At 34.8% G+C, this 13,211-nt stretch overlaps 1 non-coding gene across 1 annotated transcript; it reads right to left on the bottom strand.

Moving 5' to 3' along the window:
- Positions 1-3,396: 3,396 nt before the first annotated feature.
- LOC131645282 (U2 spliceosomal RNA) lies at positions 3,397-3,591 on the bottom strand. Its single transcript, XR_009296915.1, has one exon. It is a non-coding gene; the product is annotated as a U2 spliceosomal RNA (small nuclear RNA).
- Positions 3,592-13,211: the final 9,620 nt, after the last annotated feature.

Raw genomic sequence — 13,211 nt, forward strand, 5'->3', positions numbered from 1 at the left:
CAAGGGATCAAACAAGGGACTTATAGCAGGGTTAAGTGAAGACTATTGTTGATAGGAGCCTGGAACAAATTTTGGATCTAAGAAGGTGAACTGAATCAAGGTCGAGTGAAGATCTTGTTGAATTCAGTGTTATGAGTTGTATAAATCAGAAGAAAAATATTAAGATTGAAGTTGTTTATTTGTTTATTTTAGTGTCCAACATTATTTGACATTATTTTATTCTATTTAAATTTACTTTGTAAAAATTTTATATAGTGGAAGAATAACAAATTTCCAATAAGAATTTATTGGAGACTGAATTAGGTACAAGCAAGGACAAATGAATTGAACCAGTATAAATTATGGTTCAATTTACTCTACCCCTCTATTCAAATTTCTGTGTATATTTGTATGATCTTAAGATTTATCTGCTTTCTAGGTTTTTGTATGGAGCTAGGCTTATTACTTATAGTAATTTCATGTAGTAAACATAGGTCCAGCATAGATTAAGTCTGTAAAAAAATATTTATTTTGATTACAGTTGTAAAAACTTGTCATATTAGATTTATATTTCAGTTAATAAAGTTAAATTTAAAAGTCCCATCTAAATTAAACTCGATTAATTGACGCATTGCTTGTTTAGCATCTTCATCTATCATTTTCATGATATTTTCTAACTATAGTGTAAATCAAGAAATCAATCCAAATGCAACTTTTGTGGAATCCTCTACCAAGCTTTTTGAAAACTCTAATTTTTTAGAAAACATTTTGAAATATGTTTTCGGGAAAAGGTTTATCCAACATCCCCTTCGAGACCATTCTACACCCATATTCTACCCAACACTCAACACTAAAACAGTCATAAAAGTGTTGAAAAAAACCTAAAGCAATTTAGATGGGTCAAAAAATAGCTTTGACGATTTGTGAATCATCATCAACCAAGCATTTCATCATATGCATTTCTGATCTTGGACCCTTATAGAATCTCTGAATTTGTGTCGTACATTATCAATATGATTGATATTATTTGCATTGTGATATTTCACTTTCCATTCTTCATATAAACCGGTATTGAAGTGGGTATCATAATATTAAATTTAAGTTATGTTAAATATCATGTTGAATTTCAAAATGAAACATAATATAAATAATATAAATAGTTTTCAAATTATTTATTTAAAGACATTACTACTAAATAATAGATCTTTAAATATATTAACAACTCAGGCTAAAATTTTATAATAAATAAGTTTAAGACTAAAAAAAGTTGTATGACAAGTATCATCATGTAAAATCTAAAACTAATTTTTCTTCCTAAAATCAAACATAAGAATTGCAAAACTGAAATCAACCAAACTTTATCACAAGTCTACCAAATACACATAAAATGTGTGTATGAAGTGCAAATATTTGTATAACCTCAACTTATTTTTCTCTCGCCAAAGATTTTAGGTATTGCCTGTTCATATTTGTAAAAAGAAAAGCTCTTGATAAAAATTCACTTCATTAAAATATTTTATAAAGAGATTTATTCTTAATACTTACTAACACATAAAGAAAAACTGACAATAGTAGAAAAAACTCTCATGAGAATTTCATGCCAATTACCCAGATCCACCCAACGGCAGACCACATGCCACGTCGTGTTCCACACACGTGAACTTATCAACCATCTCCCTTAGTTAAAATGGAAAACACACCACTTCACTAGTCTTCAAAACCTTTTCCATTCAAACTTGGATAAAATGAACGCCAGAGAGGGATATGGCATTTCCCCTCATATGCAAGGGGATTGCTTTATTAGCACTAAAGCAATGGTGGATGCTTGGTTGTTAGTAAAAATTAACAATTGACACCCTTTTAAGTTAGTTGGGCCTATTTCGCTTAAGGAATTATGTTTTTGTTTGTTTAACTATCATTTTCTGCGTGGTGCCTCCTTAACTTTTTTAGTTGCAGTGGGCCGAAAGAAAATCTTTGCGACAAGCGGCCTTTTACGCATTGCTTGTCCACCATCTTCATCTCTCGTTTTTATAATACTTTCTAGCGACAGTGTAAATCCTAAAAGCAATCGAAGCGCATATTTTGTAAAATCCTTTGCAAATCTTTTTTAACACTCTGATTTTGAAGAAAATGTTTTGAAGTTGGTTTTTGGCAAAAAACATCCAACATCCCCTTCTAGAGCATTCTACACAATCGTATTCTACCCAACATCCATCACCAAAACAACCAAAAAGGTGTTAAACAAGTTAATGTAATTAATATGGGTCAAAAAATATCTTTGACAATTTGTGAATCATCAATTAATATTTAGCTATACACATATTTATTTTAAATTAAGCATTTCATCATATGTAGATATGATATTGGCCCCATCATAGAATCTATGGACTTGTGTTGTGCATTACCATGACGATTGACATTATTTTCCTTGCGACATTTTACTTTTCATTCTTTGTATAAAAACTAGAATTGATAGAAATTCACTTCATTTAAATATTTTATAAACCAATTAATTCTTAAGACTTACTAAAACATAAAAAAGATAAGTAAGAAAAAGAACTCTAAATCTCAGAACAAAATTCTTTTTCAGCATTTTCTTGTATTGTTTATTTATTCCTTTCTTTAAGGTTTTAATAGAAGAAATTGATTTCTATTATTTCCACCTGTTGGAGACAATGAATACACAGTACATATTTGGAGCCCTATTATTTCCACCTGTTGGAGACAATGAATACACAGTACATATTTGGAGCCACGGTTTCGACTTTCACACGGTATGATCGGATCGTAGAGTGACAGATGACTAGACAATCTAATATCTAATGCCGCTCGCTTGAATTTTCATGAATGAATAAAATCGTAGAAAATTATTTTACTATTAAGATCCATGAGTTATGTTTTAGAATAGTATGTTACTCTTATATTTTTTGAGTATTTATAATTTCATCCATGAGTTCTACTATTAAGATCCATGAGTTGTGTTTTAGAATATTATTTTACTCTTATATTTTGAGTATTTACAATTTCATCCATGAGTTCTATATGTTTTAGAATATTTGAGTATTTATAATTTCATTAACAACCATGAGTTCTACTATTAAGATCCATGATTTATGTTTTAGAATACTATTTTACTCTTATATTTTGAGTATTTATAATTTCATTAACATCCATCATGCATGAGTTCTACACTAAAGCAATTTTATAAGTAACCACAGTGGAATTAATGCCACATTGGGAGTTCTACAATAAAGCAATTTTTAAGGAACGAAAGTGGTATTAAAAATCCCACATCGGTAGAAGATTCTGCAACTTGGGATAGTCAAGAGAGTTTTGTTTCACACTATAGAATGTCATTAAAATAAAATAAATTTTATAGAATATTAAGAATTGCTAGAGAAAATTAAACTTGAATTGGTGGGGTGCGCCAGCAATTGCTATAGTGCAACGCAAGAGCGACACGCGAGAGGCCCAATAGCAAGCTACTGTGGTGGACTCTCCCCCTCAAGAAATAAATTTAATATCGTGTGGACCATTGGCCCACATATCAGATATTAAACTGATAAGAACAGATACTACACTTGATCTTAGCCAAAAGGCCGAGAAAGGTATGCTTATTACCTTCTCTGGCTTTGCTTTTTATATTACACATTTTCTCTGTTTCTTCCTTTGTTTCCCGATGTGGGACTTCAGTCAGTACACAATTTTGAACTTCAACTTACAGGGTAAAGCACTCGACCACTGTTTCTTTTCTCTTACTAAAACAACAAACTTCTCTCTCATCTTCTTTACTTTGAATTTGAATTTGTTACTGCTTCAGCAATCTAAGACCACCCCCTTGCTGTGCTTCACTTCTTCCTCATCAATCTAAGACCACCCCCTACTGTGCTTCACTTCTTCCTATTAGCATCAATTAATCATTGAGGAAGCTATTAACATCCCAAGTATTCCTCAAACTAACTCACCTTTTTCTTTCTTTCAATTCCTGTAACATCGTCAATCAATCAAACACCCCTTATTCTATCTTTACTTTACTGCTTCATTTCTTCCTCCAATAACCTTATACTATCTTTACTGCTTCATTTCTTCCTATAACCATGCATCAATAAGGGGTATGGAACTATATAATTTACCTTAATTTCTGTCCCCCCTATATCTAACAATCTTTATCATTCAACATCAAACATGGATTACCAAAACTCTAGGTGGGAACGGACCAATTACAACAACACACATAAACCCATATATTGTTTTGTTTATCATCATGGGCTGCTTCCATATTGTTTATCATTCATGCATGCCCTCACTACTTCTTTTCTCACGCCTATGTATTTCTAACCATTCTAAATCAACTTAATATTCTTTCTATTCAAAATCAACTTAATATTCTTCAAATTATTCTTTCTATTCAAAATCAACTTTATTTTGTTTAAATAAATTATTCTTTCTATTCAAAATCAACTTAATATTCTTTAAATAAATTATTCTTTCTATTCAAAATCAACTTAATTTATTTTAAATAAATTATTCTTTCAATTCAAAATCATCAAATTAATATTGTGTCACTAGTGCAAAATGGAGATTAAAATATTTTCATTTTTTTAAATTAATAGCCTCAAAACCGTTTCTTTGATATTCTTGCAATTCGCATCTAAACTTGTAAAATTGTTTGACTAATCACATACCCGACTTCAACAATATAACTTTTAAACCTTATTTTTCTCTTATCAAATTTATAAATATCTAATGTTCTTTATTAAATATTTTTCTATTTGATTTTAGTCCCGATATCAAAATTTCTTTCTACTTGATCCTGCAATTTCAAAACCATTTTAATTCGATTCTTCGTCTCATTTTGTGTGTGGAAAAATTACGTAAATTGAGGTCGTGTCACGTGGATTAGACGTTGCTAAATAATTTATAATGTTAATATATGATAGATTTTTTATTCTCAATTTTATTAATGATGTTCTATTTCGCCGCTCATTGATAAAAGCTTGTTCCTTAATAGCGACGCCATACCACTCAAATTATTTTAGTGTAAGTCCATCTGTTTCTCCATTAAAAGTGAGAAATTGGGCACACGTTCGATGTTTGCGGAAAATTAAAGCTTTCAATATTAAGGCCAACGCGCATCAAATATACCTCATGGGTTTTGTCTAGCTGCCCTCATTTTTGAACTCGTCGATTCTTCTTTCTAATATGAAGTTTTCTTGATTTACACGGCATGACCATCAGGTAGTTCATCCTTCATTGATATACAATTTTGGATTTCTTAAATATTACTTTATTATTATTATGGGTGCGGATATAGTAATATTTATTTAAAATAAATCTAGATGGTATTTCGATGTGGAACCGAAAATCAGTAATATAAAGATGAGTAGTTTTTTTCCGTATTGTGGTGCGAGCCTTCGATGCGGTTGATCGAGGGCGTACCTGGATGATTAACACTACTAAAGTAAATAGAGGTGTAATTTTGCTAGAAGAAATGAATGAATACATGTTATGACGAGTGACTGAGCATCTATGAAGCACCGACACCTCTGAAACCAAGTGTGTCGATGTCCTTGTCGATGACGGACACCTGCACTGACACTTGCAATTACATTTAATTTATTCATTTTTTCAAATTATTAACGGTGTCGTCGTGTCAGTGTCGGGGTCGATTTAGTGGTGTTCGTGCTTCATAGCTGAGCATATATGATGGACGGTTAAAACCCTTCTCGTTTAGTCTTAGACTATTTGGCCGATTTTGCAGAGCTTTTGACCGGCCTCGAACACATGGTAATATGTATTCACTTGAGAATGAGATCTACTGCTCCCCTTAGTAGAGTTAAGATTATCTTATGCTACCTAAGGGTGTGCAAAATATAATCACATGCCCGACTTCAACAATATAATTTTTAAACCAGATTTTTCTCTTAACAAATTTATAAATATCTAATATTCTTTTTTAAATACTATATATCTCTTAAATATTTGTCAATTTGATTTTAGTCCCGATATCAAAAATTCTTTCTACTTGATCCTGCAATTTTTATAACCATTTTAATTCGGTTCCTCGTCTCATTTTATGTGTGGAAAAACACATAAATTGATGTTGTGTCACGTGGGATTAGATGTTGCTAAATACTACTTTCTAATGTTAATATATGATAGATTTTTTATCATATTTCGCCACTCATTGACAAACCTTTGTTCCCTAATAACGGCGCAATAACACTCAAATTATTTAAGTGTAAATCCATATGTTTCTCCAACAAAAGTAAGAAATTGGGCACATGTTCGATGTTTGTGGCAAAACTTCCAATCTCTAGGCCAACATGCATCAAATATACCTCGCGGGTTTTGTCTAGTTGCCATCATTTTTTAAGTCGCCAATTCTTCTTTCTAATATGAAGTTTTCTTGATTTACATGGGATGGCCATCAGGTAGTTCCTTCTTCATTTCGCTGATATATAGTTTTCAATTTACAAAAATATTATTCTATTATTATGGGTGTGGATTTAGAACAAATTTAGATGGTATTTTGATGTGGAACAAAATATCAGTAATGTAAAGAAAATATATTTGTCTGTACAGTGGTACGAGCCTTGGATGCGGTGGAGCGGAGGCGTACCTAAATCTGGATGGTTAACACTTCAACAGTATATAGATATGTAATTTTGCTATAGTAACTGAATGAATACATGTTATGACATGTGGCTGAGCATATATCATAGACGGTTAAAACCCTTCTCGTTTAGTCCTACAGTGTTGGACTAGTTTTATTGAGCTTTTGATCGGCCTCGAACACGTGGTAATATGTATTCTCTTAAGAAAGGGATTTACTACTTTTCTTAGTAGAGTTGTGACTATCTTGTGCTACTTAGGGGTGTGAAAATATCCAAGGCCCAAATCTATTTTAAATATTCGGATATAATGAAATGATCATCAACCGAATAATGATGCTCGCTTCATCTTCAATCTCAAGACACTTTTCTTCTCAATTACTTCACGTTTTAAAGTAGACTCTGTTAGAACAAGATTTGTTCTGATCAATTATCTTAGTTTTGATGATAACAATAATATGAATTTTGCTTAAGATAATATGGTACTCTAATCCAATGCAATTTCCTTTTCAGGAAATATATAAAGAGTATGCATAATTCAGCGCTCAGAAGCTTTGTCTCAAAGGGTTCAGCATGCAACATCAGAACATGGTCTGGCAAGACATCAGAAGATGGTCGAAGCAGAATCAGAACATGGGTCTATGGAAGCATCAGAAGAACATGAGATCAGAAGCACTGAAGTTCTGATGGTATCACGCTCAGAAGCACTTCAAGGTCAGAAGATCAGAAGATGCTTTGCACCAAGCTGTTTGACTCTGATGATATTCAAACGTTGTATTCACAAACATCAGATCAGAAGGAAGTACATGTGGCAGGCTACGCTGACTGATAAAAGGAACGTTAGAAGCTATTAAAGGCAACGTCAGTTGACACAGCGTGAACAAGGCTCGAGGTAGTTGACAAAAGCGTATAACATTAAATGCGATGCTGTACGGAACACGCAAAGCATTAAATGCTCTCAACGGTCATCTTCTCCAACGCCTATATATATGAAGTTCTGATGAGAAGCAAGGTTAACTATTCTGAACAAAAACAACTCATATTAACTTGCTGAAACTCTGTTCTATTCAAAGCTCAGAATCTTCATCTTCATCAAAGCTCACTACATTGCTGTTGTAATATATTAGTGAGATTAAGCTTAAACGTTAAGAGAAATATCACAGTTTGTGATTATAGCTTTTAAGAAGCAATTGTAATACTCTTAGAATAGATTACATTAAGTTGTAAGGAACTAGAGTGATCGTGTGGATCAGAATACTCTAGGAAGTCTTAGAGGTTATCTAAGCAGGTTGTAACTAGAGTGATCGTGTGGATCAGAATACTCTAGAAAGTCTTAGAGGGTATCTAAGCAGTTGTTCCTGGAGTGAGCAGTGTGTGATCAGAAGACTCTGGAAGACTTAGTTGCTGACTAAGTGGAGAACCATTGTAATCCGTGCGATTAGTGGATTAAATCCTCAGTTGAGGTAAATCATCTCTGCGAGGGTGGACTGGAGTAGTTTAGTTAACAACGAACCAGGATAAAAATAACTGTGCAATTTATTTTTATCGGTCAAGTTTTAAAGCTACACTTATTCAAACCCCCCCTTTCTAAGTGTTTTTCTATCCTTCAATTGGCATCAGAGCGCCGGTTCTAAGGTGCAAGCACTTAACCGTGTTTAGAAAAGATTCAGGAAGAGAAAAACGCTTCAGTAAAAGATGGCTGATGAAACTGCAAAGTCTACATCTACATCTGGCTCTGCTGAGCAACACAACGGTAACAATGGTTATACTAGACCGCCGGTATTTGATGGTGAAAACTTTGAATACTGGAAAGATAAACTGGAAAGTTACTTTCTTGGTCTAGATGGTGATCTATGGGATCTTCTGATGGATGGTTACAAACATCCGGTAAAAGCCAGTGGCGTAAAGCTGACAAGGCAAGAAATGAGTGATGATCAGAAGAAGCTTTTCAGGAATCATCATAAATGCAGAACTGTTTTGCTGAATGCTATCTCTCATGCTGAGTATGAGAAGATATCTAACAGGGAAACGGCCTATGACATATATGAGTCCTTGAAAATGACTCATGAAGGAAATGCTCAAGTCAAGGAGACTAAAGCTCTTGCTCTAATCCAGAAATATGAAGCCTTCAAGATGGAGGATGATGAAGACATTGAAAAGATGTTTTCAAGATTTCAAACTCTTACTGCTGGATTGAGAGTTCTTGACAAGGGATACACCAAGGCTGATCACGTAAAGAAGATCATCAGAAGCTTACCCAGAAGATGGGGTCCTATGGTGACTGCATTTAAGATTGCGAAGAATCTAAATGAAGTCTCTTTGGAAGAGCTGATCAGTGCCTTGAGGAGTCATGAAATTGAACTGGATGCAAACGAGCCTCAAAAGAAAGGTAAGTCTATTGCATTAAAATCCAATATCAAGAAATGCACTAACGCTTTTCAGGCTAGAGAAGAAGATCCTGAAGAATCAGAATCCGAAGAAGAAGATGAACTGTCCTTGATCTCCAGAAGGCTAAATCAACTCTGGAAGAACAAGCAAAGGAAGTTCAGAGGCGTCAGAAGTTCAAAGAAATTTGAACGTGGAGAATCTTCTGATGACAGAAGATTTGACAAGAAGAAGGTCATGTGCTATGAATGCAATGAGCCTGGACACTTCAAGAATGAATGTCCAAAACTTCTGAAAGAAAATCCCAAGAAGAAGTTTCATAAGAAGAAAGGTCTTATGGCAACCTGGGATGAGTCAGAAGATGATTCAGACTCTGAAGATGAGCAGGCCAACTGTGCGCTGATGGTGACAGAAGATGACGGATCAGAATCTACATCAGAATCAGATTCTGAAGAGGTATTTTCTGAACTTACTAGAGATGAGCTAGTTTCCAGTCTAACAGAACTTCTGGAATTCAAGTCTCAGATTAGTCTCAAATACAAAAAGCTGAAAAAGCTATTTGAATTTGAAACAAAGAAGCTTGAGTTGGAGAATTCTGAATTAAAAGAAAAATTGTTAAAATTATCCAATAATATTGGATCTTCTTCTAATTCAGAAAAATCCACTCCTAGTCTAAACCATATTCTGAAAGAATATGATTTAAGTTTCAGGAAGTTCTTATCTAGAAGTATTGGCAGAAGTCAGCTAGCTTCTATGATATATGCTGTGTCTGGAAACAAAAGAGTCGGCATTGGTTTTGAGGGTGAAACCCCATACAAACTTGAACCTGTTGATAAAATGAAAATCACATACAAGCCATTGTATGATCAGTTCAAGTATGGCCACTCACATGATATTAGGCACACTTCACATGCTCAAAGTTTTCACATTACACACACCAAAAAGCATGTGACACAACCTAGGAAATATCATGAAACTCACATTAAGAATTATCATGTTGTTCCTCCTATTGCTTACAATGTCAAACCCGAGTTCAATCAGAACTTGAGGAGAACTAACAAGAAAGGACCCAAGAAGGTGTGGGTACCAAAGAAAAAGACTATTTCTTTTGCAGATTCTCTTGGCGACAAAGAAGATAAAAGTCAACATGTCATGTCACCTGGACTCAAGTTGGTCTCAACACTTGAAGGGAAGAAGGACTGTCTTCCAAGTTCTGGTACTTAAATCTGTTGAAGAAACTATGTTTGTAGGAGATCAGAAAAGAAAGTTTATTAGTCTTGGAACCATCTGTTTTGTTTGTTTCTAAAGCAATGGTGTTTCGTTCTTGATTATTCTGAATGCTCTAAATGCTACAGAATATACAATATTGAAACATTGATTCTGGACGAATCAATAAATATCTGCAGATACAGTTTTGTCTTATCAGAAGCTGCAGAACAAAGAAGTGAATCTTCAGAAGCTGTGTATATCAGAAGGAATGGATCAGAAGATCATTCAGATTTACATCAGCACACCTCAGAAAAAGTGTTTCCAGAAGAGAAATTTGATCAATTCAGAAGCAGTGATCGGAATCAGAAGGCGTAAAGCCTATTGAATATTTCACACCTGTCATCCATTATCTGATGATGAACACGTGTCTCTATGGTCAGTACGAAGCGTGCAGTTGAAAAGACGCCGACCTAGGTAACTGTATTAAATCATTTCATTTACCATGCTATCTCTCCTAATGTCACTCGTCATTTAATGAAAATGATTTCTTTTGATTCTGAAACTATTCATTTTGTTTATTTATTTTTTTTTCATTCTCTATTTTATATTCGTCTTCTTATATTCTTTTCAAATCATATCATATATCTTTTTCGCTCCCTTGTCTCTCTTTCTTCCTGCATTCTCTCGTTTGAAAAGTTCTTAGCCGTTTTCTAAAACCCTAATCGAAAACCCAGTTTTCTTTTCTTGTTCGTTTTTTGTTCATCCATCATCCATGGCTGCCTTCTCATCCCAAAATGTTAATACATCTGTTCCTCACCATCTCCAAGAAGAAATTTTGCAACTTACTCCTGTTGTTGCATGCTCTATTCCCAAGGACAAATTAGAAGTTCTATGTGAACTTATTGTTGATTTTGACAACCTTGAAGAACATGAATTTCATCTTAAAGAAGACATCATCTTTCAAGGATGGACCTCGTTGTTTGCTGAGTTCGTTGGCCCAGTTTATCCGGATCTTGTCAAGGAGTTCTGGGCACATGCTGTGGTTGCTCCAAAATCAATACTTTCTTTCGTCCATGGAAAGTTTGTTGTTATTACTGAAAACATCCTAAGAGTGATGTTTGATCTGAAAAACCCTGAAGGGGCTTTTGAGATTGATAAAAGGGCAGATTGGGAAGATGTCCTATCCACTCTCTATCCAAATGTCAAGGAAACAAAAAGCGTCAAGGATTTGAGAGATGTCTACAAAATTTGGACAAAGATCCTTCTTGGGTGTTTCTACCATAGGAAAGGAACACATGCCTCGGATTTCATCAATAATGAGCAAAGGTATATTCTTTATTGCATTGCCACTAAGAAGAAGGTTGATGCGATCTACATTATCTTCAACCATTTGTGGAAAGCAGTAAAGGATTCCAGAAACGCTTTCAGAGAAAAAGGTGGAACAATCATTCCTTTTGGAAGGATTATTTCAAATCTTTTGGTGCATTCAAAGATTGTTGAAAGCTTGGAATCTGAAGGTATTGTGAAAGACCTTGCTGTCACATCTGGGGCTTGTCTGAATGCATTCACTTTGAAGAAGATGAAAGTAATTAAGGCTATCAGTAAGACTCCCCAACCTCTTGCTGATACAAGAATCAGAAGAGCACCTGTTCTTGCTGAGTTTGAAACTTTCTTCAACTGTGAGGTACCTGCAGTCAGAACTAGGTATCTGTTATCACAAGAAGAAAATAAATATCTCAAAAATCAAGAGAAGGGTGCTCCAATGAAAATAAATAAGAAGAAGGAAGAAAGGACTAAAAGAAAGCATGATTATCCTTCTGCTGTCTCTAAGAAACAAGATGTTTCTAAAGAGGTCATTGCAAAGGTTGCTAAGTCTGTCTCTGATGAGTTTGAGAAGAAAGGGAAAGAAGCTGTTGAGAAGAAGAAAACAAGAAAAAGGAAGATGATTCTTCAAGAGTCTGATGAAGAAAATGTCTCTCAAGAGGCTGAGAATCAATCAGAAGTTCTGGCATATGTCAGAAGGAAAGAAATCTCTAGCGGCAAAGCAAAGATTATTGAAGAGCCGAAGAGTAAGAAGCAAAAGAAGACTGAGGATGTAGCCAAAGCTTTTCTGAGAAGTTCCAAAGGTATTTGCATTTCTGAACCTGATTCTGCTCCTGCTGTTCGTTCAGAAGTTGCACCAATAGAGGTTGTCCCTACACCTGAACCAGAAAAAGCCACATCAGAATCACCTGTTTTTGTCCATGTTCTTACACCTCCATCTTCTCCTATAACCATTCCTTCCTCTCCACCTACCATCAATCCTGTTCTGGATATACCACCCCTTCAAACTCTCTTTCCATCTCAACCTTCTCCCAATGCCACCTTTGAACATAATCCCTCCACCTCTCAAAACAACCTTTGTGATTCTCCTCTTCCAACCTCTGCATCACATGAGCAGCTGCTCCGTGATTGCAACTACACTCCCAAGCCTCGTCCTGAAGCTGAAGTGGTAGTGTTAGATTCTGATACTGAAGCAGAATCTTCTTATAGGTTGGATAGAGAACCTCATCCGTACTTCTCTTCCAACCCTGCCTTTTCAAAAAACCCAAATAAAATTCCGCCCTGTAGACCCTATTGGTATAGTTTTTGAAAAAATAAAGAGGAATCTCAGAAGTATCTTTGATACTCTCAGAATTGCTGAAAGTTCTGGATTGAATGATGTTGCTATGCGGAACTTCTGGAGGATCTTTCGCAGAGAATCAGATGCTCTGTTTTTAGAACTTCAGGAAGCCTGTGTAGCTGCTGCCCCACGGCCTCGTGGAATTCTGAGGAATTTTGAAGACTTCTGGTTTGCTAGTCTCAAAGGAAGACATTTGTTGGAAGAGAAGCCCTTCTTGGATGAGATGGAACAATTAAGACTGGCTGCTGAAATGGAAGCATATCCATGCAGGGATATTGTTATCTTTATTCCTGATCATCCTGTTCTGCTCGGAGACTTCAAGACTCTCTTTAACTATCTGAGGGAAAACCCTTCTGAGAAAG

Source organism: Vicia villosa, linkage group LG1, assembly GCF_029867415.1.
Source record: "Vicia villosa cultivar HV-30 ecotype Madison, WI linkage group LG1, Vvil1.0, whole genome shotgun sequence".
NCBI classification, from domain to species: Eukaryota; Viridiplantae; Streptophyta; class Magnoliopsida; order Fabales; family Fabaceae; genus Vicia; species Vicia villosa.